The sequence below is a fragment of the Diabrotica virgifera genome, chromosome 6, assembly GCF_917563875.1.
Source record: "Diabrotica virgifera virgifera chromosome 6, PGI_DIABVI_V3a".
Taxonomy (NCBI): domain Eukaryota; kingdom Metazoa; phylum Arthropoda; class Insecta; order Coleoptera; family Chrysomelidae; genus Diabrotica; species Diabrotica virgifera.
Genome location: NC_065448.1, coordinates 220,458,815 through 220,466,836, shown reverse-complemented (window position 1 = coordinate 220,466,836; position 8,022 = coordinate 220,458,815).

Below are 8,022 nucleotides of genomic sequence, written 5' to 3'. Positions count from 1 at the left end.
TTTTTGATATATGAAAAAAAATCGATTTTCATTTTGTAAATTCAAAGGGCTGTAACTTTTTTTGTGTGCACTAGTGTATATAGGTAAGTGAGGTTCAATCAACCTATTTTTGACCCCAGAATCTGTGGTATAATTTATGACCAATCTTTTCGGGACACCCTGTATATCCTACATTTTTTTCTTGCGCTATTATCGTCTTTTTTTATAATATGGCCAATATTTTCGAATCTAGTTTAACTGGTAAAGCAAATTTAGATGGCCGTCCATTTACTGAGTTCAACACTGATGTAGCGGTTTCTTCACTATTCTCTGCATGTTCACTATATTTTAGTTATTTATATTTAAGTTAAGAACCAATCTCGAAAGAAACTCCAGTTGGGAAATTTTAGAATCATTCTCAACTTTAAAAATTTTCCATCTATGTCGGCTCATGCTTTCTCTTATAATGCTCATGTTTCTTTATCCTCATCCTTCGACCAATACATATCAACTTGAAGCAGAGTGTGATAACCAGATAATATACATATGCCAATAAATTTTTTTAAATATATGTTATTCATTTTAAAATCCTGACGGTTATTCTGCAATGCATAAATATTTTTTGTAAATATTGAATGCTCTCAACTACTTCTCTATAAAAAAAGAGTGAAAAAACTTCAATGGGTGACTTGCCTCCATGTTTAGCTTTTATATTTTCTAAATATCGATCAGACTGATGTTTAATTACTGCTGAGTATGAAGCAGTATCTGGTTTTACCCAACTTTGGACAAATTTGGATTTATTATTTTTGCCTGGTTCTTTCTTTGGACGTTTTGATCTGTGGTTCAGAGGAATATTATAATCAGAATCGTCAGAATTCCCATTTACTTGCATTTCATATGTACCTGCAATATTCGTTTTTATTCATTCTTCACCAACAATATTATCATCAATGTCTTCTACATTGGGAATTTCATCTGTTTTTGATGGCACATAAACCACATCAACTGAGTGAGCATTTTTACAATCTGAGTCATCTTCTAACAAAGCCATTAACCCTTTATAGTCGTTAGTGCCCTCTTCATTTCATATTTCGCGAATTTATTAAAAGAAACAAAACAATGCACTACTATACCTCATTTTAATTTATATGGAATGTAAAACAAATAAACACAAGAAAACTGTCAAACTGATTCAAGTTAAAAAGAAAACAAATATAACGTTTACAGCACACAGAAATTCTATAAATAGTGAATGAAGCGTAATGATTTCTAATGAAAAAAATATAGTATGGTTTCCGCCAAAGGTGCGTATACGCACCCATCGTATAAACATGCAATTATAGGCCTTATTTTTAAGAATAAGTGAATAAGTTTTAGAATAATAAAAATTTCAACATATATTTATAACTATAGCATACAAAATGAATTATGTTTATAATTATTTTCAGAAAAAAATTGTGTATGAAGACGTGCATAAATCATTAAATTATGTAAAATTATCATAATCATAAAATATTTAAAAAGTAATATTTTTGTTAAAAGAAAATGATACTATATACCTCAATAAATTGAGATGTTATTTAAACAAAAAGAAAACTTTAAAAAAATTATCGTCAGGCAAAAAAGAATAACAACAAAGGTAGCGTTTATGTTCCTTTGGCCATAAATTGGTTAAATAATAATCTAATAATTTTTCTTGCGATAAGTACATGTAAAGTACAGAGTAATGTAAAGATATGAATTTTGTTTGAATGAATTATACAAAGTTAAAAGATACCATCACTGTTCTTATTTTGATCCCCCAGAGGACAGGTGATGCCTCTCCCACATGAAAGTACAACATAAAGTTGGTAATTGTTTGTTTATAAAATTAAAACCCTATATACCTTTTCTATGAATAAAAATATAATTTCCCTGCAAATTTTGCACACAATCACCCGACTGAGCATGTAATTTTTTTTTAAATAACTTTATACTCTACCTGTTTACAGTTGATAAAAAATTAGCTCTTTGGTTCCCCTATATTTATTACAGTATGTTTACATTTAGCATTTAGTTTCACATACTCAGGCCCGGCCCCAGAGGTGTGCGAACTGGGCAGAAGATGACTCCCAATTTTTGTGTATCGAGATTCTACCAAGTAAGGAAGGGGCGGCGGTCACCGATCTTGCCCAGGGCGGCAAAATCCCAAGGGCCGAACCTGCACACACTAGTGTTTTTAAAAAAACCGATTTTTTTTTAATCAATGGAAAAAGCCAAGTTTTTTTGACCCAGTTTAAAAAAAACTGGGCTTACTGAGACACAACTGTCTACATTACAATCACAATAAAAATGCACTATATAGAAATAAACAAACCAAAAAATGTTGAGCACTCCCAAATCATGATTTGGGAGTGCTCCTTGTGCTTGTTTATTTCTAGTGCATCTTTATTATGATTGTAGTGTAGACAGTTGTGTCTCAGATTAGCGAATTGACTATAACTAGTTTTCCAAAAACCAAGAAAGATACCAGCATGATGAATTAAATAAGTAGTGGATAGGTTTTACAAGAGTAAAAATGCATTAAGAACATAAGCTGGCAAAAGTTATCAATTATGTCAAAGAGCTTAATATTATAATTGAACTCTGTTAGTTAAAAATTGGGATCTGATTAGTTTTGGAATTAGAATATTATGTATATAGTTGAGAAAAAATTACTACATGTCTTGTTAGGGTCAAATAAAAATAATAATTTTAATTTCAAAATTTGTTGGATTTTTACCTAGATGAATTAACAAGTTATAGAATGCATATTTTATAGAAAGGACAGCGTATATGAAGACTTAAAACAAAGTAATATTGTAAACTGGAAAGACTATAATGTTAAGTGTAGTATTAAGTGTTTTATACAAACAAATGTAATATTGTATATATTATAGTAGTATAGGATATAGCATTATATATAAATATGTAATAGTAATTGTAAGGAAAAATTAAATCTTTCAGCCCTAGGCCTTCACGGCCTGTTGAGCTTAATAAATAAATAAATAGAATGCATATTTTATAATCTTCATGTTTATCCATTTATCGTCTGTATGCCTTGTAAATTATAGAGGGTTCCTAGTAAAGTGAAACCAGAATTTTTTTTCCAGTGTAAGAAATCTTCAGTTCTTCGGTTCTTTAGATCCCCTTTGTTTTTAAAGACAATAAGTTTGTCAACAATGTTAGACTCTTCTCTCCGAAAACTCTCACTATTATTTTGGATTAGTATTAATTTTGAACAAGGTATTTCAAGCAACTAATATTGCTATGTCATTTTAAATATATTTCCTTCATTTCCTAGCATTGTAAGAGTATATCCACCTATAGATTTCTTTCATCTATATACAGTAGACTAGATTTATAACATAAATTTATTTTTTTTTTCAGTAATTGTCACAGAAAAGACTAGTATTTTATTGAAATATATGCAACAACATTGGGACAAAAAATATGTAAGTAGTTATGTTTTTTTTATCTAATAATGAGGCGCAGGGGAGGGGCATGTGAAATGATTTACAAGATATATATACAGGGTAGAGATCCATGATTTCAAGAGTTTATTCCGCTAATTTCTATCTGATCCAATCTTACTTTTCGAAATTTTGTCATCTTATACCGATTTTCAGTCACCTTGACTTTCAATATTTTACTAGACATTCTCCCTTCTAGCTAAGAGCATGTAGACATACTAGATACATACGCAAGCCATCTTAATCTTTGAACTTTTGTAAGGGTTGTTATTTTTGGTTGCCCATATAATTGCCTTATTTCATAATTTGTTTTCCTACAATCATTGCATTTCATCTCCTGGTGCTACAAGCCTTTGTCAGTGTTGTCCTCCGTTGTATATAGGTTACTTTCCTTCTCCACTATTTGATGTTCATGGCTTTCTTCCACTAGTCACTAGATCATCTACCATCTTTTATGGGACCTTCCTTTTTCTTTGAGTTTCCATCGCTGGATTACTTTTACAGCTCAATTATCCGGCATATATTCTAAATGACCGAGCCAGTTCATTATTTGTGATTTCCAGAATGGAAATCGAAATCCTAAACCAAATATAAAATGCAATGCTCATTAGAATCAACTAATAACAAAAACATTTATTTTTTTTTAATTCTTACTTTTGGTGTTATAGAACTCTAAGAAAAGGGATATCAGTCCGCCATCACACGAGCCCAGCAGGAAAAAAACAAGAACAGACACGACTAGGGATAATTCAAGGGAATATGCGATGACCCTTAATGACTTTTGAATCTGTATTTATTATAATGTGTACATATAAACGTATTTCAAATGTAATTCCACATATTATATCATTTCATATTTGAATTTGATCGTGAACATCTTTTTATATAGCAAACGCAGTGATGTGATCCAATTGGATCAATGGTTGCTAATTGAGGCTGTATCATAATACTAAAGTAATAAACAATAATGGAAAACTGTCAATCATTCAAGACCAACTCAAACTGTTATAAGTTTTAATACCTACTTACATACTTAATACTTCATCGGTATAGGGAATGCAGCTTGAAATGGAAGTATGTTAACAGTCTTTTAGATAGTGATACAGGGTGATCCATTTAAAATATCCAAGAAAATAATGTACTTGCATTTTGACTTACACTATTCGATTTAATGAATGTTATCAAAATTAAATATTCTTGTAATTTCTTACTATTAATATACCATTATGGCTACAATAGGTTATTGCTTTTGTAACCCTTTTCAATTATACAGGGTGTTGAGCTAGCTAAAATTTTCGTTGAAAGGTTATAACTTTTTAAATACTCTTTTTTAAAACAACTTTATAGTATTGTAACAAGAAAATGAAGCAGATGTTAAATTTAAAATAAAAAACAGTGCTGTATGACCCTGTATAAAAGAGATATAACGGACTTTGTCACGTTGATCACCCTGTATACTTGTATACAAGAGAATCCAATAAGAAAATTGTACTAACTACACTTCGCGCCAAAATTAACGCATAATTTTAAAATTATAATTTCAGTCGTATACATTTTTTTTGGTAGTTCTTTTATTCTTTAACGTGCCTTTTATAACATCTGAAATGACTTTTCTTTTTTACGCAAAATGTATTGCAATAAAACTACCTAACATCATAAATAAATGACGGAATTGAAAATTTTTTACAGTTCAAGAAAATTGAACTAATAACAAACTAACAGTAGCGAGTATTATCTGCCTGGCATTTATTACTGCTAGACAACGATCTCTCTTATTGAGAATTACCGTTCTTATATCTTGATCCCAAATTTCAACTAATCGCAAAATCAGTTGATCTAATGTGTTTGGTGTATTAGATAGTTGTCGTAGTCATCAGCCTACGATGTTCCAAACATGTTCTATTGGGTTGAGGTCGAGACTTCTCGCAGGCCAAACCATGGCAGGAATCCCAAACTCCTGACGATACTGCTGCACAATTCTTGCAATGTGTGGCCGGGCATTATCTTGCATAAGCATGCAATTATCCCATATATATTATGCAAATGGCACGACATGCTCTTTTAAAATGTCTGTAATGTACCTGTATGATGTAAGCCACCCGTGATTTATTCTAACTAACTTCGTACGAGCCTCCAAATCAATCTCATCCCACGCTATTACCGAGACGCCACCATACTGTGGAGCCCTACAGTGTTACGCTATGCATAGAGTTCCCTAGACCTTCTGTATACTCTGTTCAGCCTATCATCAGAAAAAAGACAGTACCTGGATTCATCGATGAACAGTATTCTTCCCTAACTGTCATTATTCCAAACATGTTCACCAGCAAAATGCAATATTTGCCTTCTATGACCTCTGGTCTATATTGGGCCAGTGGATGTCCTTCCAGGGCTTAGTCCTTTTGCAGCAAGTCTTCTCTTTATCGTATTTTGGCCGATTCTAAAGTTCTAACTATCCAAAATTTCATTTTAAGGAGAAGTATTGGTAACAAACCTTTATCTCAGTGTACGAAGTTTTAAAAATCGGTCTTGATTAAGAGTTGTAACCCCTCTACGGCATTGACTAGGTCTTCTCGAGTTACTTCCAGTAACAATTAATAAAACGTGTTAATAATCTTCAAATGGTTGATTGAGTGAGATTTAACCATTAAGCGAATTGAACTTGATGGTATCCTTTACAGTCACTTTCTGACAAATTTCGGTTTTCTGGCTCCTGGTGGTTCATTTCAAAGGAAAAAAACACTTAGAAAACTTGAAAAACACCTAATGATTCATCACAACGTATTACAACCCAACTAAATTCAAATTAAAATGAAGCACAACTAGCATATTTTAAAATTTGTTTGCAAAAAATGATAAAAACAGCGTTTTTTGCCGTTCTTTCGATAATTTTTACAATATCCCTTAGGTAACAGTATTATAGTATAACAAAAATTGAAACATTAAAATTATTTGATTTACCAGGATTTATAAAATTATGCGTTAATTTTGGCGTGCAGTGTATTATGTTGTACCACTTTTTCGCATTTACCCTTCCAGTAGTCTTGGTAGAGAGGTCCACGAGACTAACTAACATACAGTGTTCCTTTGAGATAGTTGGGAAGGTACTATGACGTCGCCAAAATCAGAAATTGAACTTTGACCCGCACTGCGAGACCATGTGCGACTACTGGAAGGTTAAAGTTGGATTTATAGTTTGACGTAACTGGAAAAGTTCAACACCGAATTTTGTGTACTCTTGTTTATAAATGGACGTAAGCGCATGACTGGACGTAAGAGAAACGTAACGGAACGGAAGAGATGCCCAACTTTCATCTTTTACAGTGCGTTTCTTCCGTCTGGCCAATCATAAGAAAGAATTTTGTTGTGTCACTCAAAGTGGACCAGCCCCCTCATTCCCTTTGTAAAGATGTTTGTCAACATATTCGAATTTTGTTAATTATTTGTAACAATGGATGTTGAGTTATTAATTTAATAAAAATATATCATAGTGTAGTTTCAATATTTCAGATAAATATGAGTTTTTTATTAGCCTGTTAATTCGGGGTTATCCACACATTCTTCTTCTTATGGTGCGTATCCGTTACGGATGTTGGACACTAACATGGCTATTCTGACTTTGTTGACTGCTGCCCTGAAAAGTCCGGTAGTGGTTAAGTTAAACCATTTTCGCAGGTTATGCAGCCAGGATATTCTTCTTCGTCCTGGAACTCTTTTCCCATGCACTTTACCTTAAAGTATGGTCCGAAGTAGGTCATATCGTTGTTCATTGCGCATTACATGGCCCAGGTATTCCAGTTTGCGACGTTTTATGGTTACGACTAGTTCGCGCTCTTTACCCATTCTATGTAGAACTTCTTCGTTGGTAACTCTGTCTATCCAGGAAATCCTCAAAATGCGTCTATAGCACCACATCTCAAATGCTTTGAGTCTCTTCAGTGATGCTTCAGTTAAGGTCCATGACTCCACGCCATATAAAAGAACGGAGAATACGTAGCACTTTAGTAAACGAATTTTTATTTCCAATTTTATATCGTGGCTGTTAAAGATTTTTTTCATTTTGACGAAGGCTGATCTTGCCTTCTCGATCCTTATCTTAATTTCCGTCGATTGGTCCCACTGTTCATTTAAGTTTGCATCGTTTAAGTCCACACATAATATACGATAATTAAATCCAATGAACATTTTAAAGACCAGGAAATGAAAAAACATAGTTGGAAATTCCACGGCACCAAGGAGCATACCTTCGTTTATTTCCTAATCCATTGTAACACACAAAACGGATAAATATTATAATAAATAAACACAAAATCTTGTTTACGGTTCGTATAATTTTTAGGCTATGTTGTTGAATTAAGTCACTGTTCACTGTTTCTACTCATGCGCAAAAATTCCGCTGCGTTAATTTACAAATTAACAAGATATTTTCTTACGTCTACGCTACGTCAAACTATAAATCCAGCTTAAGTCCCATCCTGATTATCCTGAACTTTCACTTCAAATTTTGTCTTTGAATGTTAGCACTTGCTCATAAACAATTATAATAAAG